The sequence below is a fragment of the Canis lupus genome, chromosome 5 (assembly GCF_003254725.2).
Source record: "Canis lupus dingo isolate Sandy chromosome 5, ASM325472v2, whole genome shotgun sequence".
Classification (NCBI taxonomy): domain Eukaryota; kingdom Metazoa; phylum Chordata; class Mammalia; order Carnivora; family Canidae; genus Canis; species Canis lupus.
In genome coordinates, this window is record NC_064247.1 from 85199721 (window position 1) to 85223372 (window position 23652).

The 23652-nt window shown below is 38.0% G+C and overlaps 1 long non-coding RNA gene across 1 annotated transcript in view; it reads right to left on the reverse strand.

The window, feature by feature from the left end:
- Nucleotides 1-1877: 1877 nt before the first annotated feature.
- Nucleotides 1878-23652, reverse strand: part of LOC125755056 (uncharacterized) — a 138002-nt gene continuing 116227 nt past the window's right edge. Inside the window, exon 3 of the long non-coding RNA XR_007410563.1 lies at nt 1878-2159. This is a non-coding gene — a long non-coding RNA (uncharacterized LOC125755056). The remainder of the gene's footprint in view (nt 2160-23652) is intronic.

A 23652-nucleotide genomic window follows, 5' to 3' on the forward strand; every position in this document is an offset into this window, starting at 1 on the left:
TTTGTTTTAAATAAGGAAAGTGAATTTAACTTGCATGTTTAAAGTCACACACCTAGTAAAGCAGAGTCTGGGTTGGAAACCAGCTTTTGAGTCCTCATGTCATGATCTTTTCATGATGTCATACGGCTAAGAAGGACAAGATGGGGAACATGGAGTTTTTCTTGATGGATCAAGTTAGCTAAGTATACTAGGTATGACATTCTTTCCAGGGAAAAATGGAGATTCAAATAACTTTGTCATTTAGGAAATAAAATATAAATAGAATTATTTTCTTAATAAAGATTGTCATTCCTAGCCTAAGGGTCCCTTGGTGAGATGCAAACCTAACTCCTTCCAGATTACCTAAGGAGTATATCCCATATAAATATCCATGGTCTCTGCCCATGGGGCTTTTACTTCAGAATGTCTATGTTGGACCCCAAATATCTTTACTCCCCTTCCCCCACTACCTCTCCCAGGTGATATGAGTGGCTGAGATTGGGAGTTACTTCTTTACCCCATATTCTTAATGTCAGATTGAGTCAGATTCCCGATATTCACAAAATATCAAAAATGCTTGCAAAACCCTTAAAACACCTCATGTTGAGGGGCCTGAGTGCTCAGTTGGTTAAGCCTCTTACTCTTGGTTTTGGTTCAGTTCGTGATCTCGCCATGGTGACATCGAGCTCTGAGTCAGCTCTGCTCTGAGCACAGAGTCTGCTTCAGATTTTCTCTCCCTTCCCCTCTGCACCTCCCTCTGCTCACTCATGGTCAGTCTCTCTCTCTCTCTCTCTCTCATAAATAAAAATAAAGTCTAAAAACACACACACACCTTGTGTTATCTCCTTGGGAAGTCACATTTTGGATATTTAAAGGGGCTACGTGATATGGTCATAGAGAACATGGGTTCAGAAAGCCTGGGTTCCAATCTTTAGTGCATCACCTTTTTTTTTTAGCATGTTTTTTTAAACTCTGTGTCTGAGGATGATAAAACGTTCTATAATTATGGGAAAATTACATGAGAAAACCTATAGGAGTCACTTGGCAATCTATTACTATTATTATGGGTGCTGCTGAGCACCAGTAATACACCTTTTAGCTATTGTACTCTTGATATAACAGATGATCCCAAAACTCAGTGGCTTATGACAATCTGCATTTGTTCTTACACTCAAGGCGTTACAGGTCAGCTGTGATTTGGCTGAGCTTATCTGCATCTCAGCCACTTCAGCATGAAGATGCAGTTAAGCATGGCTTTAGGCTCTGGATTAGGTTCAGATATGCTCTATGAGCTTTTGTTCTGGGGCCCAGAATCCAGGGCCAGCCGATGCCTATGGCGTACTTTGCTCATGGTGGGTCACTGATGTGCAAAAGCCAAGTCAAACTCTGGTCAAACACATAGGAGGCTTCTACTTTCATCACTTTTGCCAACACCCTTTGGTCAAACTAGTCACACAATCAAGGCCACATCATTTGATAGGGAAAGTCAGTTTATCCACATGTGATTAATTAGGGGCAGAGAGAGTGGACATATATGCAAAAATAATCTAAAGTAGCAAAAACTATGATTCTCAACAAATAAAAATGATGTCCTTTAATATTTTTTTGTGAGACTGCAAATTTGCCATGTCCTATGCTAAACACTTCATACAGATTATTCTTTAGGGATCTGAGAATGAAAAACCATCGTTCGTTATTATGATCTGATGAGGACTGCTTTCAACTTTTCCTGCTCTGAGAAACACATCTATGACATGACAGTTCTTTTACTGGAGCAGCTCAGAATAATCTATACTAGAACAACTGATTTCTTCCAGGCACTCTGTTAAAATTTCTTGAAACATCGATAGAGAAATATGTCAGAAGTGTGCAAACTAGGAACTGGGTACTACCTGTGAGAGAATGTTGGCTGACTCTTGAGTAGACGACGGCCAATTTGAGTTGATTCATTCAACAAAGATTTCTTGCAAACCAATGTTATCCTAGGTTTATGCCAGGTAGAATTTAAAAGCAAGTTTAGGGGCACCTGGGTGGCTCTGTGGTTAAGCGTCCGCCTTCAGCTCAGAGTGTGACCCCCGGGTCCTGGGATCAGGTCGCACGTCGGGCTCCCTGCATGGAACCGGCTTCTCCCTCTGCCCCTGGCTCTGCCTCTGTGTTTCTCATGCATAAATAGATAAAACCTTAAAAAAAAAAAAGCAAGTTCAGAAACATCACAAGATTCAGTAAGGATATTAACAAAAGAGAAAGCTAAAACTTAAAATGAAATAGTAAAATAGAAAAGATCACAGAAACACTTAAATAGAAGATTAAGGGGCACTTAGGTGACTCAGTGCTTGAGTGTCTGCCTTTGGCTCAGATCGTGACCCTGGGGTCATGGGATCGAGTCCCATGGGATCGAGGGGGGAGCCTGCCTCTCCCTCTGCCTGTGTCTCTTCCTCTTTCCATGTCTCTCATGAATAAATATATAAAATTGTTTTTAAAAAATGGAAGATTAAAAAGATGAGACTTTGGGGCATCTGTGTGGCTCAGTCTGTTAAGTATCTGACTCTTGGTTTCAGCTCAGGTCATGATCTCAGGGTCCTGGGATCAAGCCCCATGCCATGCTCCATGCTCAGCTGCTTGAGGATTCTCTCTCTCCTCCTCCTTCTGCCCCTCCTCACACATATGTGCACAAGCATGTGCAGACTCTCTCTCTCAAATAAATAAATACATCTTAAAAAAATGGATGAGACTTTATCGTATAAGAAATAGGGAGGAGTTGACACTGGCTAGCATGTGTTAGTATATAAGAGATTCCCCTCCTTGGGAGCACTATAAACTTGTATAACATTGGTTGACTACTTACTATAATTTTAAGGGACAAATAAAAAATCAAAAGAAAAATGAGCAACATACCAATAAAAACAGAAAACATCATATAAACAGTCTACAGAGTGACAAGGATATATTAAAAAACCATAAGCACTGGAGAGGTTGAACTTCAATAGTAATCAAAGAAATGCATAATATATCAACAGCTGTGTTGTTTGTATGTTTGTTTTAAAATTTATTTTAATGTGGTAAGCACAGTTAGCATGAAGTCTACCTTTCCTAACATTTTTTTTTAATTTATGTCATTATTAACTATAGGTACAATTGAAAAAAAAATTTGAAGGAAATATTATTTAAAAATAAATAAAGGAAATATTATTAATACTCAATAGTGGAAACAGTGTGGGGTACAGCATAGTTTCATAAATATGTAATGGAAATGAAAATTGGCCTAGTATTTTTAGACCAAAACTTGTCAGCATCTGTAGATATTTTCAATACGCACTGCTTTTGTTCAGTATTTGTATTCACAGATATTTATCCAAGAGGAAAGAAAAATCGCAACATCAATCAAAACAAAAGCAATAATCAACTCAAAACCTTGTCTATGTAGAACAAAGCAAAGGGGCATTTTATTAAAAACTTTCAATAGCAAAATTGGAACTGGACTAAATGCTCACATTGGTAATGAGAGATAGTTACATACACCAACTTTCATCCATTATAGAATTCTATGCAACATTTTGTTTTTGTTTTGTTTTGTTTTGCTTTGTTTTAATACTAGGCTTGGAGAAATGGCACAGAAAACCTGACATCTTTTGTAAATGAGGTAACATTGGTGGTTGTTTTACTGTCAGTATTTCAGTAGTATGTCAAGGGGTGTGGGGTTTTTTCCTCTATTCCTATTTCTTCCTTTTTCCCTCTGAAACTAGTTTCAAATATTTTTGAATTGACTAATTCATTATACTCTGTGTGCACACAAGATGATGTAAAACCTGGAGGTACTTTTCCAAAGCTGCAAGATATCATGAGGCATGTAAATTATTGGCTTGTATTCCAATGAAGAGGTAAAACTAAAATCAGATCTCTTTTCCAGGTCTGTGTCAGAAAGCCTCAGAGTGGTCTTTCCAATTAATTATCATTGATAGAAAGTACTTTGAGATTAAAAATGAAGGTGCTCGGTGGTTGAGCATCTGCCTTTGGTTCATGGCGTGATCCTGGTGTCCCTAGATAGAGCCCCACATCGGGCTCCCTGCAAGGAGCCTGCTTCTCCCTCTGCCTGTGTCTCTGCCTCTCTCTCTCTGCCTCTCATGAATAAATAAAAAAAAAAATATTTTTTAAAAAAGAAATTAAAAATGAAAGAGAATAGCTATAATTAATGCAAGCAATAGTAATACACGTAAACTCATTAACTTTGCTCCTGTATCATTTTGAGAAACATACTTTTTTTTCCCCTTATTTTAATCACTAAAGAGCTGGAGAAACATCTTACTCATTTATTTAATACATTTAATCAAATCTTAATTTTTACAATCACTCAGATCTGAAAAACCTAGCTATATGAATTAAAATGAGAACGGTAAAGTGAAAATTGATTAGTTCATTATTTACAAAGGGCCCTGTGTGCTTCTCAGCTGGAAGGCTGGAGGGCTACCAGGAGAGGCACCTCCCACGTTTTTTGTGGGACCTCAAAGGAAAATAATTAAACCCACAAATGGGAAAATGAACAATGAAAATAAATAAATCTTCAATATCTACAGAGAAATATGCAAGGGGTGATAAGTAGAGACTGTTACTTTTTATACTCATTAATCAAAAATATATTGATTATGGAAAATAGCATACTTGTTTCAAGTTGGTGAACTGGAACCTGCTGAAATTATCTGCCTCCTTCTTGTTCCATATTTATTAAATTATTATAAGACTAATAAATATGGAATTATATTCAAATTTATAAGTAAATCAACAGACCCAGAGAAGTGACACATCCACTAAAATAGGAAGCATATGGGGGGTGGGGGTGGGGACACAGTAGTAACAGAGACAAAACAGGGAAATTCAGGCAGTCTGGTGTGCATGTGTGTGAGTGGGTGTAGGGATTACTATTACATGAACAACTTTGAGGCCATGATGTAGGGAAACTAAATACCTCTGGCCTTATCTTTATATCTATCTGTCTGGCTAGATAGTTACCTCTCCAGCTAGCCAGCTACCTGCCTCCTTACTTATCTATCTATCTGCTTAAATGAAATCCCTGATGCTTCAGGGGCAGGGTGGTAGGGGACACAGGCATTACAATTTCGTATTGCCGCCAATCCACACAGGGATCAAATTAGATGTGCTTTATCATTATGTGTTTTTCACAGTAGACTCTTTAAAATCAGAATAGAAGGTTTGTTTTGTTTTTTTCGTGTGTGTTTTATCCCCATGTTTGTGGTGAATTGGACATAGGAGATAGGAATAGCATCTACAACTTGGGCCACCTAATCTCCTCCTTAGACTGTAGACATGATACTCTAATTTACTAAGCACATTTAGTTTTGTAAATGAAGTGAGTAGCAAATAGTGAGTACTAAGCTCTCGTTTCCAGCTAAAGTTAAAAGGAAAACCAGGGAGTCAAGTATCATGAGAACTTATGGTTCTTCCCAGTTCCTCAGGCTGGTCTTATAGTGCCAGCTCTGGTCCTGCTCAGTGGCAGGATGAGTCTACTCTTCGTTTTACCCTCTCTTCCAAAATTCTTCACTCACAAAATGATGTTGTCACGTGTCTACTTAGGATCTCTGAAAATGTGCATAACAGAAGTAGAAATCTAATTCCTATTTATTAAAATCCCTTGATGTTGCTCGGAAGAATGACATTGTTTAACACTAGGGACTCATATTCTTATACTCAACGGTAATTGATTATTGCTTCTCCCTTTCATCCAAGTAATTGCAACCATAACGAGGCTGAAATATTTTTTTCTTTGCTTACTTTCCAAAAGAAGGTAATCACTGACAGAACTTCACAATATTATCAATAATAGCAGACTCCGATATCTTCATTTTATATACGAAATTGCATGAAATAATTTACATGGCTGGTCCAAGGGCTGGAGTCAGAGTGGAACACGGCTTGGTGTGGCTCTAAATCATCACTCTGCCCTTTATTCCATGCCTTCTCCATGTTTATAAGACACTAGTATCTGGATCAGATGACAATGCATATGAAGGTGGTTTGGGAGCTACAAACTTCTGCTTAAATGGAAATAATGGTTGTAGAACAAAGTGAAATATATTTCTTTAAAATTAGTAAAACCAGATGCATTTTAACAACCTACATAAGCAGATTCCTATCCAACAACAATTGTAAATCATTAAATTATAAAGCTGCAGTTGAATGTATTTTAACAAACTTTCCTTGCATGTTTCCTTTACATTCACACCTCAGTTTTGTATTTTAAACCACATAAGTAGTAAGATATTGCTGCTTCTCTCAAGAGTGTGATATTCTGAGGGGACAAAGGTAGGCATACAATAATTTCTTTAAGTATAGTCCTGATAATACAACCACACAACAATTACAGCAATATGAATTCTTAAAAGACAGAGACCAAATCCCATGGGTGAGGTACATAAAGAATTTTAGGAATAACAGCCCTTAAGGTAAAATTTAGCTATTGCCTAAATCTTGAGGAAGTGGTATAATTTATACTTGATCCCGAGACGTCCAGCTATAGCCCTGCGATTTAGTGGAGTTTCATAAAAAGTTGATCATTTTTTTTCTGCTTCAAGAATTGTGCAAGACAGTGGATATGCAAAATGCATAGACACACTGTGCCCCTAGGAGGAGACACAGACACCTCAAAGATGACAGCAACTCAGTGAAGTGCTAAAACAAGAACGCAGATGTGGTGCCACGTGAACACAGAGAAGGCGACACATTCTTCTGCCTTGAGAATGAACAAAAAGTTAAAGAAGTGTTTAAATTGAGCCTTGAAAGAGAGGTTGTAGCCTATCTGGTGGACAAGGGTGGGGAACTCTTCCTACGAGGAAGAGACCCTGGGAACAAGGAGAGAAAGGTATGGGATTACGCAGTTTGAGAAAGCATGTATAGGAGTATCAGGGACAATGCCCGCCAGGGACTCGTCTTCTTACTTTCAAATAAATATTAAGAATTCCAAGGCGATCACAAGGCCCATCTATTGCCGGCTGCTCAGAAGGATTTAGGCCAGGAAGCACAGCATACTAGCCAGTCAGTATGTCCTCGCAGAAGTCCAGGTACTTGTTGGCCAGCTCCCCTTGTCTCCACCAGGTGAAAGCTCAGGTAATGAAAGAAAACTCATGTCTCACGGGTGTGTGATTCAGCCTCCTCTAGAGTCTCTATCCCCAACATGGGCCGTATCTACCACTCAAGGGGACAGCGTCCAGGATCCCTACGGGACACGTGTAATTTTAAGAGTCTTCTTCTTACGACACGAGCAGATAAAAATAATGTTTAACCTTTGGTTAAAATGATTTCTCAAGTACTTCCTATGAGCCAGGAACTGGGCAAGTCAGGGGTAATGATAAAACTATTGGCTTATTATTAGAATAAAATAATTCAATCAACAAATTCTCATTCAGAAATTGAAAGAGTATTAATTCACACAGTACGCTAGTTCTCAAGTTTTAGTTTGCCAACAGAGAATCTCCTTGTTAAACATTCATATCGTCAGGCCTAACCTCGACTTTTTATACCTAATTTGAGAATAAAAACCTTGCCTGTCTGAATATTAAGGCACTTTAAAGGCATAATGTGAAGAACCCTGTGGTTTGAGAACCACTGGCAGTGGTTACCTATCAAGGAAGAAGGGAAAGACGTTAGTTAGCCATAATTGATATTTCATCTAATACACATTTATTTAGTTTTTTTTTTTTTTTCCCTGCCGGAAGATACAGGCAAGAGTGTGAAAGGGCCCGTGTTCTTGGGTAGAATTTGCAATTTTAACTAAAAGCAATGCAGAATTTTGTCTGAGTCAGCAAAACGATAGTTATCATAGGCACGTTATTCGTGGTAACAGAGCTTAAGGGATGGGGGGATGAATGGTCTCCCTGCCAAAGTCACCTGAGGTTGAGTCTTGAGTCTTGGAGAGATTAATATGTTTCGTGCCTCCAACCTAATCCCCTACCATAACCCCTTTAGCCATTTGTTCTCCAGCATGCCGATCCGCCCTTCACGTGACTCTGCCATTTCACCTCTAGTTTAAGAACCTTGGCACAAGCTTAGCCTTCTCCCTGGGGTAGCATCGTCATCCTCACTGTCATCATCACATACACATGCACACAGATGTTACATATTGCACATCTTTTACTCAAGGGAGTAACCCCTGCACACACCTGGAGTTCTCCCCATCAAGTGTCCTCCTGGTATTTTATGACTTCATTACAGAGATATTAAGATATTTTTTCCTTTCATGGTCATTTTTGTATTTATTTATATTTTCCTCTGGATAGTAAGCTTGATGAAGGTAGGAGACATCCCTGGTTCTGTGCCTTGGCCAGTCCTTGGCTCATAGGAAGTACTTGAAAAATCATCGGGAGTTCATTAATCAAAGAACACAGGTATAAATAAATTAATGATAATCCTGGAAAAAAATTTGGCGATGGTTGGAAAAATTTAATCTCAGTGTATACATGAATTAATGATAAGATAGCTAACTTTGAAAATGTTCAAATACTAGTGAGAAGATTATGAAACTAGAGAGTAGGGTCTGAGACTGTTTGTAAAAACTATAACAGACTAAAATGATCATGGTCATGGAGGTTCTATATATACAATTACAAGAAATATCATGTCACAAATGATGCTTAGGGTGTGTGTGTTGAAGAAGGAGAGATTCCCCAGAAAAGTGTTTATAAATAAGTGGGGACTACCAATTGGCCTTTCAAACTTGGTAAAATGTTGACACCATAAACTTTATCTTATTCTAATCTAAAAGACAGGAAGGAAGAGGAGGGCCCAATGACCACTTCGACCTTTTTCCTGGAATGTACCCACCTTCGTAAACTCTTTCAATCATCACAAAAGGACCATTGTGATCCCATTGTCATCTTTTTGAAAAGGAGGAAGAAACTGGATTATGGAAAGTAAACTAATTTGTCCAGGGTAGCACAGTAGGTACATAAAAATGGCAGGTTCCCCAAACAATATTTGCTGGCTCTAACATCTATACTCTTCCAAACTATTAGTCTTTAACATCGCTCATATTTCCTGACCTTTTCGGATGCCTTTCACCTATCAGCTCATGGGGCTTTGTGTTTTCATGTTAAGGCTTCCTCAAGACCGAGATGGCTAAGCCTTTTAGAGTACATCCTTCTTCTGAATGGAAACATCCCAGAGGCTATAGTCTTTGCTTGATGGTTTCTAAAAACAAATACACACCTGTCAGAGATCGAGGCTATGGCCTCGCACAGATGACTCAGTGTCATTTCTTTGAGGGAAGGTGGAGTAATTCCTGTACCTTTTCCTGTCACCTGCTCTCTGCTCCAATTATTTCTAATTTGGAAGCCTCTCTCCTCATTCATCCCTCTCAGTTCAATCTTCTCTCCCTTGTGCAGGGTGAGGGATCACAGTTCCCGTACACTTATGTCAGGATGCCAAATTACCAGTGCGCAATTAAGGAAGCCCATTCACAAACCAACATAGTCATTCAATTATGTGAAAGTCAGGAGAATGATCCTTTTCCGCAATGCTGGCACCCTAAGCCACATCAAAGGAGCTGGTATTTATTTCAGATCATTATACCCTTGATGACTGATCAATTCGACCATCTTCCTATTTTGTGAGACAAACAAAAGGAATCTTTGTCTGCATTTCATGGCCATTTATCACTCTTCTGGTTTTCAAATTGCAAGACTGAGATCAAAGGAAAATGGGAGGACTGATATTCAGCAGCCTAACAGTGGCAGCAAAACATGATCCTACCTTAGTGTTTTTTAATTGTTAACTATCACTTCTGCCTACTTTGTATTGTGGAATAAACATCCTGGAGCCACTGAGATAACCAAGTTTCTTAATATGTTGTACATCAAATTATATTTACTCTTTGATTTTAGAATCAAAAGAAGCGCCCAAATAATCCATCCAAATGTGGGTTCCAATCCACGTATTTCCCTAGATTCTGCTAGTAATTTGCTGTGTGATCTGGTCAGGTAACATTCCTTCGCTGTGCCTAGGTTTTCACACAGGTAAAATGAAAGAATAGGAACTTGATCATTTTTGACATTTCCATTAGCAAGTTAAAGGCCTGCTTTGATATTCAGGTGATGCACCAAATTAATTTACTTGTTATCATAACTGTTTTTATTTCACACAAAAAATTGCAGATGAGAAGACTGTGTTATGAATATGAACAAGGGATTTTTCTACAGGGAATATAGACCTATAATGTGATTTTATGCCCACATACCATATCATCCCTATGAAATGTGAAATCTTGGAGTAAGGTCTAACACTTTTATTTGTTTGTTTAATCATAAACATCATAAATATGTAGCACGTGATATGAAAATGTCACCTAATTCCTTAAAATTTCCTAATTCCCTCCAGGGGGAAGCACCTTCAACAGCTTAGTATGCATCCCATCACTTTCCTTTTTATGCATATATGTATGGATGCTATGGTGTTTACCTTTGTTTTACATTAATGGGGTTGTATTTTGCACATTATTTGTGACCTTGAAGTTGTACATGGGAATAGAATCATATTATAGGTCTATATTTTCTAAAAATAATTTCCTGTGTTCATATCCATAATATACTCTTTTTTCTCATTTAGCACTATGCTTTGTAGTGCTGTCCATATCAGCATATAGATATCGCAATCATTCTACTTATGGATGCATGGTAATTGATGATATAAATGTACCACGATTTAATGTATCCGTCTGTTGATACACATTTAGATTTGTAATTTCTACAAAATTTTACAATAATGAAAATGCTGGAAATTTCTTTTTTCCAATTCCAATTGTGTTTTTTTTTTTCATATTTTTATTTGAAAGAGCTCCCTGGCATATGAGTAGTGACTCAATATATACCTGATGATTAATTCATGGAAAGATATTATTTTAAGTTACCTTAAGAATGAATTTACATCTATAGTGGTAGAAATAGGCTTCTCCAACACTATTTACCTTTTATTCTATTACTGGAAGGATCCAGGGAGCCAGCATCAATTAAGATCATGAGAAAGGGCAAATGATTGAAAGACTAAGAAACATAATTCTTCACCCAGGGAGCATAAGGATGTCTGGTAGACCCTTCCTTTCAAATCTTCTATTGCCTGGTCTCTGGAAGACTGAAGGTGTTACACATCTAGAAGAACTCAAGGGGGAAAAAAGACTATCAAGAGATTTCAATCCATTCATCTATTTATTATTTTAATTTATTCATTTTATCAATTACTTCTTTATAGCAATAATGTTTCTTAAGGATTTGACATATAGTGGGCACTCTAGTAGAGGACAAAATATATTACTTGTTAGCAAGGAGTCTGGTAAAGAAAAAAATTTAAATGCTATTTATTGAGCATTAGTGTGTTTTGCTTACCATGTTAATCTATTCTTTTTTTTTTTTTTTAAGATTTTACTTATTTATTCATGAGAGAGACAGAGAGAGAGAGACAGAGGCAGAGACATAGGCAGAGGGAGGGGAGAAGCAGGTTCCATGAAGGAAGCCTGATGTGGGACTGGGACTGGATCCAGGGTCTCCAGGATCATGCCCTGGGCTGAAGGCAGCACTAAACCGCTGAGCCACCCAGGCTGCCCTTAATCTATTTCTTGTAACAATAGTGCAAGGTAGGGATTTGGTTTCCATTACGTAGATATATAAGGTCACAGAGAATGACTTCTTCCAGTATAGAGTGTGACATTTGCAATCAGAGAAAATGGATTCTGAATCCAAGCTAAGGTAATGTCCGTTAGTATACCTTAAGTTTAGAACTTTAGTTTCCTAATCAAGGATATGGAGATAATAGCAACAATACGTAATGAGTTGAGTTTAGCACAAGACTTCAGATACCATAAAATAAGTAATTGTGACTGCTTTGTTTTTGTTTCCTATTCTAAGCACTTTAAATGGTCAAGATGGGCCCAAAAGAATGAAAGCCTTGCCCTGGAGTCTGGACAAAAAGAGAGGCTGATAGGTTTTAGTTTAGCCTTTAGGATTAAAGAGTCAGAAGTGAGGACAAAAGTTATGCTCAGGAAGAGGTGGAAAATGACTATCTTGTGGAAACCGAGACCTATGTGATGAGAAAAGTCTCAACCAATTTCAAGGTCCAACATCACCATGCCCCCTACCAGTACCTCCAGATTCAGTGTTCTGTTTCACTATCTTTACTTCACCTTATTAACTTGGTGCTAATTCAATCACTTTCCTTTTGTTTTTGGTGATAGTCATTTGCCAAGGCAGGACATGTTCTCAGTGGGCAAGAGAGTTTCTGCATTTCTTCAACTCAAAGAGGGGGTTGTAAACTTAGTCTGACTTTTTGGCCCGTGGAGGTCCTTAAGACCAGCCTTATTTAGATAAGAGCAGACATGTAATATAATGTCACACATTAGTTGACACCCTGGTTTAAGTTCCGAGGAACTGAGCTTCTGCAGTCACTAAATGGTATAATCTTACCAATTTTCTTATGAACACCCAATTGTATCTTTTAAATAAGATTGATGGTGGGAGGAACAAGCCCAAAGATCTCATGTTAAACAGTTTCTAACGCAACTCATAGTTTTTGTTACAGACCTAGTGATAAAATCTTGATTTCATAACCAGCAATGTTGAGATAGAGTTGCTATATTACTTAGGCTATCTGACTAATTACAGAGTAGATTTTACAAACGACACATAGGGTAGAAGAAGATAGAGAAAAGTGAGGAGATTATGCAGAAGTAGTTTAAAACACTGCAGGGTGTTCAATATACCTGAAAAGTATTGGAAAAAAAGAGAAAAAAAGAGCAGCACTGAGGATTGCTCTCCCTCTCTCTTCACCTGGCTAAGTCTCAGTCTTCCTTTATGAGTCATTTCCTTTTAGAATCTACCCTTGTACTCCTCCTTGTCTTGTATATACATTGTCTTCCTCTATGCCCTTAGCATCTGAGATTTCCCCATTAAAACACCTTCACTGTGGGCTGTACTGTGGCTGTCTGTTTGCTCCTTTGTCTCTAGGACTATATTGTAAGCATCTCCAGGATGTGTTGTTTAGAACTACAGCTCTAGGTGTGCCTGGGTGACTCAGTCAGTTAAGCATTTGTCTATAGCTCGGGTCATGAAGTCAAGCCTCTCATTAGGCAAACTGCTCAGTGGAGAGCCTGCTTCTCTCTCTCCCCACCTCCACTGTGCTCTCTCTTGCTCTCTCTCTTTCAAATAAATAAATAAAAATCTTTAACAAAAAGAACTATTACTCTATTGTCTAGCATACAGCTGATACTCATTGTATCTTTATTGAGATGAGGTTAAAGGAGGTCATTAGAGTAAATAAAGATATTTTACTGTGATTATCAGAGGATAATACTCTAGTGTTCTAAGGTTTAATCTCATCATGTGTTCAGTGATCATGTAGTGAATATATCAGAGGTTGATCAAAGGGATTAAGGATATAGGGAGAGGAGATTATACACAGGCTCTCTAGTTTTATAATTGGGGCAATGTATGAGTTTTCTATGGAGGACTCCTTTAAATATCCTCTTTTGAGGATCCTGGAGCCAAGTATGATTGCTATGAGTATTTACTTTTAAGCTAGTAGTCTACTTAGGGGTAGAATCCAAACCATAGTCAAGGAGAGAAACAAGACCAACTGGGGAAAGTGGTGCCAAGGCAGATCAGGTAAAGAGATATTTAAGGAAATTAATTGAGTCAGGAGTCATCTCTGAATGCTGTTCAGCAGGGCAAATGAATGGAAAGATGACGTTAGAGTTTGGCTTTTATGGATATCTCTGGATGTCATTACTGAAAATGGCTTGTCATGCCTTAATATTCTGGTTGCATGATTAGTAGATGGATGCTACAGGCTGAATTAAATAAGCTAAGTCAGGGGGTCAGAGAATTAGCAGGAAAGTTTGCCTTGAAAAACAGACCCATTGCAGGGCAGTTGCAAGTGCTATTGTAGGAACATGGGATAAGCACTGTGGGATGTGGAGCAAATAACAAACAAACAAACAAAAACTCCCCAAAACATAATCTACCTTGGCGGATTGCGGAAGCTGTCACCAAAGAGGCAACAGTTGAATGAGCTCATGAAGAATGAGTAAGAGATCAATATATTAAATTTTTGAAAGGGGAGAGGATGTTGAGAAAAATGGTTATTTTATTTTAATGCTATCCAATGTAGATTCATCCCTAAGATCTAGAAGTTTCTCTTTAGGATCCTAACATAGTATCTATAAATGCTTCTTAAATGACTATAATTTCATGTTTCCTGTTTTGACACATGGGGGATTAGCACAAGCAAGATATATCTTTAAAACTATGGGCTTAATAACTCCAGTTACCATCCTCCATATGTACATAGATTTCTTCAGTTTAAAAAAAAGTACAGGCAGATCCATTATCATTTCCTCTCTCCTACCCCCATCCCCCCCACAAAGCCTTCTTGGAAAAGATCAGGTAAACACAATTATCTCTGGTCTAGAGATGAAGAAACCAAAGATCAAAGAATACAGGTATTGTCTAATGTAATTCTGTAAGCAGCATATCCTGTGTTTCAAAGAATTTTCCACTAGAAACTCTCTTTTCTTCCTTGTGCAATAGGCTGCCTTTCCATGGATCTCTGATGCACTTAAATTAAAAGAGTGATTTAAATCAGAAAACAATGTCCTTCAGAAAAAAGTTAGTGTTTTATCTCTCCGAAGAATGATAATAACTTGATAAGGAAGTCAATAAAGTTAAAAAAAATTAAATGGGTCTTACTTTTATATATATATATATACCTTTTCATTCAAAAACCATGAAAAGTAGGTAATTAGGCACATTTTTAACATAAAAGGATTACATTTTAGACAATTAAAAGTCCATTTCCTTTTTAATAAAGATTTAATTTATTTATTTGAGAGAGAAAGTGAGAGACAGAGCAAGCAAGCACAGGGAGGGAGGGAGAAGCAGACTCCCCACTGAGTGGAGAGCCTGCTGGGAGGCTCAACCCCAGGACCCTGAGATCATGACCTGAGCTGAAGGCAGACACTCAACTGACTGAGCCACCCAGGTGCCCCAAATCCATTTTCTTTCAAAAGTCATACGAGTATCTAAACAAGATACTCTGTGTGAAGTTCTCTGTTGAAACACAGCAAGAAAGAAGCACAGCTCTCTCCAGATTAAAAGTTCTCTAAATCAGGAAAAGCTCCCTGGAGGGGAAAGACGGTTTGATGCAATTAATCAAGGGGAGATTCTAGTTGAAAGTTTGGAGATGCTCCCAAAAAGGTTGGGCTAGGAGTCAGCAAACATGGCCTCTACTTCCAGGAGTTCTCCCTGAACGGTTCTAGCCCAAATATCTTCACCAAACTTTAAACCAAGTGCTTGATGAGTTCTGTGGTAACTATCTTTCACAATAGGCCTTCGTTTCCTGTGGCTCTTGTAACAACAAATAGCCACAAAACTCATGACTTAAAACAACAGAAACTTGCTTTTTCACAGTTCGAGAGGCTGGAGGTTAGCATCAGTTTTGTTACGGTGCAATCAAGATGTCAAGTGTGGGCAGCGCCATACTTTTTCTGGAGACTAAGGGCAAATCCATCCCTTGTCTCTTCTCGTTTATTGTGGCTGATGGCACTTCTTTGCTTGTGGCCCCATCCCTCCAACCTTCATCTTCATTTTCACATTTTCTTCTCTTCTGTGTGTACGGTCCCTCTCTGGCTCTCTCATATGAAGTGACTTGGGATTGAATTTAGGAGCCTTCTGGATAATCAAGGATAATCTTCTAATCTCAGAACATTTACAGGTTCCAGGGATTAAGAGCTGGTATCTTTGGGCGGCCTTCAGTCAGCCTGCTACAGTCCTGAAAGTATTATCATTATTGTTGTTATTATTAATTATTATTATTATTATTATTATTATTATACTTTTAAAATATATTATAATGGGTAAGAGGACAGGATCTTGATCCATATTCAAAAGTTTTGATGGATCCAGTTGCAAAACACTGGGCAAAATAGCAAACTTTTCCCATCTGTAAAATGGAAAAAGGAAACTGAACCTATCTTATAGGATTGTTTTAAGGACTTAAAAGATAATACATGTGAGCACTTAGACAAGTGCCCATCACGCAACAGGTGCCCAGTAAACCTTAACTTTTGCTGTAAGTTCTAACTATTTTCCACCCATGAAAAGGCGGCATATATTGAAAGATCTTGTCTACCAAAGACACTACATGTATTCAGTAATATTTAATTTGATTCCTAATGTTTTATTAATCAAAGACACTTATCACTGCCTGTCACAGCTGCCTCGACAGGAGACAACCAGGACTTCCACAAGTAGCTGACACAACTTCAGCCAAAAGAATAGACATCATAACCAGTATATTCATCATCTGAGCCAGTGTTCCAGCCCTGATAACACTTGTTGAAATAGTGAAAATATCTACTTTCCTACTAATAAGGAATTCAAACATTAGATTTTCTCTTTATAAATCTTTTAAAATCTTACTCAATTATTTATTATTCCATTCCACATTTTCACCTCTACCCGGGGAGCCCAGACCTTGCTCAGAACTCTGCCCTTAGGCAATGTGGTACCTTTAAGGACACCATCAGAGCTTCATCATCACATGATGCATTCTTCATCAGCCATCTCTGGAGCATGTGTGGGGAAGAAGGGGCCATCATGTGAAAGTTGTAATATACAGCTTACTGCTGTCCTGTAAAATTGCCCTATCAGGAAGCCAACTCCAGCAAGCTCAGCTATTAATCCCACTGCAATTTACTGCCACGGGGACAGAGGAGAGACTGTGCCATGTTTAGCATCCCATGAAGTCTTTAAGAGAGCCAGAAATATGCTCCTTTTACATATGAGATGCTGGGATGGTCTAATTGCCAAATTCATCAACGTCCATGTGCGGCTGCTGTGATGAACTCTGACTGGCTCTATAGCATGGTTTACAGCTCTGTAACAACTTTCATTCCCTGAAAGGCTTTGCAGAAAATGGGATCCCTCCTATCCTTTCCTGATGACCAGCATCAGGAAAGCGGTTCTGTAAAAAGGGGAAAGTCAAGGCAAAAGATCCCATTACCCAAGTGACTGCACTAATTTATCTTTGTGCACATTTATTGGGATAAAAATGGGTAAGTCATGTACAATATGCTATATATGTGCCCTTGCCTCCTCCTCCTAGAAATTAAATTCTCTGTCTCTTTCATTCTCTAGGGCTGCTGGCACCTACAGGACACAGAATCTGGCACCTTCAACAAATAGAGGCAGGTAGGGCTCAAGTCTAAGTGAAATAGAAACAAGCAATGGGATAAATTTGCAGATTTATTCCAAGAAACTCAGATACTATGTTTTAAATGCCTATCTAATTAATACCAGTCACTGCAATTTATATTCAATTGCTCACAATAAAAGTGAAGATGAGGCAACTGGAGCTATAGGTGGTAAATATCTTAGTTAAAGCCAGATAGGGAGCAAGATGCGGAATGAAGAGTTGAACTGAGATTTTTTTTTTTTTTTTGACTCAAAGTTGAGGCTCTTAAACTGTGTAGTGTAGCACCTTTTGATGTGTGGAGCTGCCACCCGCTTTCTTCTTCTTCCTCATTTCCCATTCTCTATGAATACTGGCAGTGACCTTCCACGTTCATCTGACTTGTTCTTGGCAACTTTATGCTATACCAGCCCCTTAGTTTCTTGCCTTGACTCTGGGTACTGGTTTCCTAGCTCCCCAGAATACAGAATCACAGCTACCACAAATAGATGAAAGCATGTAATCTGTGACTTTTATTGAAGTCTTGCTTGAGGATCCTAACCTCTGCCAATCCTGTAATGAAGAGCGGGATACAAAAAGGAATTCATAACTCTGCATTCAGATGTGACGTTTTATCCATCTGCATGTCTCGTGTGGCATTTTAGTGAGTTTTACTACACCCTTCTGTTTGATATTTTATTATATCTCACTGAGCTGTAGAACAGATAAGATATTAAAAAGTGTCAGAGGAATGCAGATCTAGATCCCACGTGGCATTCTTGTTTAGCCATACTACCATGACTTTGATATTTCATTAGTAAAACGATAATGATAGTATGGATCTAACAGAGTTCTTACATGGATTAGATAAGAACATTTATAAAGGAAGTACAGTAGCAGGAACATGGTAAGCTCTGAGTATTTAAAAACTCATTTTGTTCTTGTTTACAAAAGTTTGTTTTTAAATAGGTCCTCAATGTTGTTCAACATTAAGGCACCCCATTTCCTTTTCCTTTCTGAATCTTACTCTGGAACTTGGGCCTTATTGTAGGTGCTCTGTATGCTGTAAGGAAATTGAATTTCTGAGAGCTGCTTAAACGTTAAATGAATCCGTGGAAATTCTTTTTAACCTAAAAAAAAAAAAATCTTGCCCTTATCTAAGATTAATTCCTTGGAAATTGAAGAGGGAAGAAGGATGGAGGGGGTGTAAGTAGAAAAGAAGAGAGAAGGGGAAAAAAAAGATTATCTGTGAGATATTTATCTAAACAGTCTGGCAGTGAGAGTGGCAGGCTCTAGATGGTCTCCCAGTATGGGAGGGAAGATGAATGGTTTCCGGGGAACCCTAGTGCTGCTCCTTAAAAGGAGCCTGCTGTGGCCAGAGCTGGCCTTCTTGACCCTATTTTAATGTAGGAGGAAGGATGAGGAGAATCATAAAGGGAACACACACTCTCACACTCCCACAGAAGTTCCCCTGGAAATATTGGATCTGTTAAGGCAGCCAGAATGTGAGTATGCGTGGGGTGGTAAAAAGCACTTGAAATACTACTTTGCTGCTGCAGCCGTGTGACCTTGGGCACACTATTTGGCTCTTTTGGTTCTTTACTTATTTGTAAAATGAGGACAATAACACCCACCTCATAGGGCTGGTCAGGTGGCTAAATAATGCAAACTGCACTAAAACTGTTAACAGAGTTTATGGATCTACTATGACAACAGTTATAACCTGTTATGTATTAAGATACTTATTTTAGGCTAGATGTGAAGAATGTTTTTTTGGATGTTTGTCAGTCTTTATTGAAAATTAACCCTTATCTGAAGTACTGGCATCAATGTGTTTACTAGATCATCCTGTCCTTGTGGCCAGATTTCATGGAACCAGAGGTGGCTTCTTGATCTTAATTGAATGATACAGATTTTTTTTTTCTCCTAGAATTTAGTTTTGGGATAAAGCTTTGAATATATTTTGGATATATATGCTATGTCCGCTACTAAGCGTTTGACTTTGGGAAAGCTATTTCACCTCGTGTGCCAAAGTTTCCTTATCTGTAATATCTCTCAAAGGACTAGTTGGAGAAATGAAATAAATAGGGGGTCCCCCCAGATATCGTATGCACATCAATTTAATAGAGAGCAGCCTCTGTTAATACTATTACTATCACTACTACTGTTGTTTCTCTGTGAATGATTCTAGCTCTGCTCGAAGTCGTTTTGGTTGTTTGCTTATTTATTTATTTGTATGTGTGTGTGTGTGTGTGTGTGTGTGTGTGTGTGTTACCATTTACAACTGTGTCCTCCTACCATATAGTTGGGCCAGACTTAGTACTTTCAAAGTCAGCAGTTAAAATGGAGACATTACTGTAAACACAATTGGAAGAGACCAGTTGCCATGGCGATGCTTTTGCCAAAGTAATGGAGAGGTAAGTTAAATGGCAAGGGAGGCTATAAAAAGTTGCCTGTGTTTTTAACTGCATTGAGTGTGATGGAAGGAAGAAAAATCCCAAATTGTATTTAGCAGGCATTTTTTTCTATCTTTAAGATCTTTACTTACTAAGACTGTGTTTTTACTCCAGCGCTGCTGCTTCCCACTGTAGTATTTATTTATCACTGGCAGATGTTTCTGCAGAAAGGAGCAAGTCTCATATGATAGTTTCAGAGTCAGACATCTTGGATTTGGACACTAGTTGCCCCGTGATCGGTTTTCAAGATTCCGCCCAATTTTATGAACCTGAGACTCATCTTTCTTATATGTAAGACATGAAGAGGAATGTATCTGACTCATATGCTTCTATTGCCCGAGCAAATTTATGTGAAGTAATTAGCAGAGAGCCTACTATTTAGCGAACAATAAAATGTGTTATTTATTATCATTAAATTATCATCGTCATTGTTGTCCTTATTATCATTACTATTATCCTCATCATTTTAGAATAGTAGAGCTTGGGCAGTCCTTAGGGATCACTTAGTTAAATTCTATCATCTTATAAAGACAATTTCCCACATATCAGAAAATGTGATTGACACTGGTGACTTATGTATGAAAAATGTACAGCCTCTAACCTTTGGAGACTCACGGATAAAATGTTCCTTTAATCCACAAATTTCATGGGGGTAAATGATACACATATTTCATTCGCCATTGAGTACAAGCAGAGGAATGTGCTTAAATAGTGACTCACACAAAGTAGATATTCGGTAAATCCTTGTCAAAGTAATGAATTAATTAATGGATAGACTAGTAACTAAATTCTTGAGTAAATGAATTGGCACACAGAAGTAGGGTTTTAGGTGCTATACAGCATAGCACGAGGCCCTAATCAGTCTAAGATTGGCATGGAGGAGCATTTATCTGAACGTAGAGGGTTTATTCTCCATCCAGCAGGAAGCCACCATTTTTACTGGTCCCATCTGCCCTGGCAGTGGCTATTGTTGCTGTCTTAGGCCTGAGCAGATGTAACATGGTACCCTCTTTGCCCAACACATACCATGTTATCATCAAGGTCTTATAAATATAACATGTTTCTCTAGCTCACTTACCTACTCCAGGAGTAAATAACTTGGTCCCTGTGTCATGATCTCCTAACCCATGGCTTCTCGTGCCTCCAACTTCTTCCCAGGAGGTATTAGTGAATTATGCCTATTGGTTCACTAGAAGATGTGACATTGATTAAGCTCACATATTAATATCTATGTCATCTCCATCTCCCCACTCTGTAAGAGGGCACTTGTTTTCTCAAGGCTCTGCCTTGAGTTTCCAACTGTGTCATCTGCTGTAAAACTTTGGCATAGTACTGAAGAGGGCTAATTGGTTTAAAAGAAAAAGTTTCATTAGGAAAATTCATTTTATGATGTACTGATCTCACTTTAGTTAATTCGATTCAATAGATTTCACCTAAATTTCCATATAGTTACAAAACATAGAGGGTGTGTAAGTATGTGTGTGTGGGGGTGGGTTTATTCTTGTGGTGTGGGGATTAGAGGAATTTAAATGATCATGATGAAACCCTTTTATTAATTAATTTTATTAATTAAGTGCAAATGAAACAATGCATTATAACTACTTCTTTGTAGATATCATTCATGTACCATTCAAGAAAATTAATATTGAGATTTATCAGGAATCCTTCTATTTATTAAACCCAGATGAGGCTTGCTATACTTTGCAGCCTCACTGGGTCTCAGGAAAAGAAGTCTTTAGCCAAGAGCTCTGAATTGAATACTGGGAAACATGCTAAAGCTTGTTACATAAGTCTGTCCATAGCTTTCCTTTCTTTTTGAACTGAATTACCATTACTTCTAGGCCAAAGTTCTGTGCCATGGCAACACCTTGACTCTGACCACATGCCCTATGATTATCTCTTCAGGCTCCGTGATTCTCTCTCCATTACTCACTGGTGAGCACATTACATTAATCCCAGGTTGAGAAACCATAGTTTATTTGCTCCCTAACCTATTCATGGATAGATTTTAGATTATCTTTTGTTTATTGTTCCTAGAAAGAGGTGAATAATCTAATGTTTTATTAGTGGCTAGTAGGCGCCAGGCATTATGTCAGATACTTTCATAGCCATTATCTGAATATATCATCACAGCTACAAGATTTTAATACTCATTTTACCAATGAGGAAATTTATTACAGAAATTAAGTAATTTGCACAATATAAATACGGAGATGTGCTATCACTTGATGGACAGTATTTAAAACCATGGTTGACATAGATACAAGAGTTTCTCACTCCCGTAGTATCATCCTACAAGCTGACTTGAGTTGATAACATTAAGGAACCAAGTTCATGGAATTGAAAAATAGTGAAATCAGGTTACAAATCCAATTTTTTTTTAGCTCTGTTCTGGAGTTGCTTTCATTATGCCCTATCATCACAAAGAAAAGAGAGAGTAAGAAAAATGGCTACCTAATTAGGAGTTTCACCTCTGGGGTGAACTAAAAGGATTCAAATCCCAGCACTAGCACATATTAACATCGTCAACTTTAGCAAGTCAGTGCTAATATTAGTATATAAATAAGACCTAACACTCAGTTTATTTTAGCATGTGGTTAGGCATGCAAGCTGCATAGCATAGTGCCTAACATATAATTTGTGCTCAATAAATCATATTTATTTACTACTCATAGTAATAGAATTTAGTTTTGATTCAGCTGCAAATAACTATCAGTGTATAAAGTGCTAATATAGAAGGTATTTGATGACCACAATAAAAAAGGAAACCTCTTTGCTAAAATGGTGAACAACCCTCCATGTGTTTGATTTGGAGGAGTTTCCTGCTTTCCTAATGGAAGATTAATCCCTGTCAAGAATTTGGAAGCTGATTAAATGAGCTCATCATTTTACCTAAGGAAGTCATTTCCTCCGCCCAGGCTTCCTGCTGAACTAGCACCTTTGAATGATACTCATACAATATTTAACTGGTGTGGGCATTGGAATACTTAGTTCGAAATGGTCTTTTGCTTATGGTATACGTAATCCAGCCAGAAATGTTTATTTTCATATTCTGAGCCAACGCAATTGCCAGTTAATCACAAAAGTTACTGAGCTCTGTCAAAAGATTTATACCATCTGTGTAATTCTACATATTTATTCCATAGTTTTGAATATTCTTAACAAATACTCAATTTTAAATCCCTCTATATGCATGTTAAAAGAGCAATATTGATTGGGATAGGCAGATGTTTATGTGATAGGTCAATCTCATTATTATCACTAATTTTAAAAGCGATCTCTGTATAGCGAAAATCCACATACATGCACACTCACTTCATACATACATATGTACACTCACACATATATGCATAAATGTACCTTTTTAATTACCAGAGGAATGCTTTATGTTTGGTAATGACTCAAACATACATTAAATTTATGAATAGTCTCATTTTTATCCCATGACTCTTGAAACCTTGAAGGCTCCAAATGATTTTATGATTAATACTGGTGTTAACACTTGCAAAGGAAAAATAAAAGCCTCACTGTATAGAAGAACTAACATTGAAATGCCTGTAGAATTTTGGACTTTCCCAAAGTGTCCTCACTATACTATGCCTTCAAAAAGATCTCACGCATTCAAATTTAGAGGATAAAACAAGACAAATCATTCAATAATAACATCGATGCCATGCTTGTATAGTGTTTTCCCTCCATGTCTTTAAAAACAATGACCAAGGGGGATCCCTGGGTGGCTCAGCGGTTTAGCGCCTGCCTTTGGCCCAGGGCGTGATCCTGAAGTCCCGGGATCGAATCCCATGTCGGGCTCCCGGTGCATGGAGCCTGCTTCTCCCTCTGTGTGTGTCTCTGCCTCTCTCTCTCTCTTTCTCTCTCTCTCTATGTCTATCGTGAATAAATAAATACAATCTTTAAAAAAATAAAATAAAACAATGGCCAAGAAAGAGACAGGCTGGGTTTTATTACCCTTAGCTTACAAAAGAAGAAACCAGAACTCAGA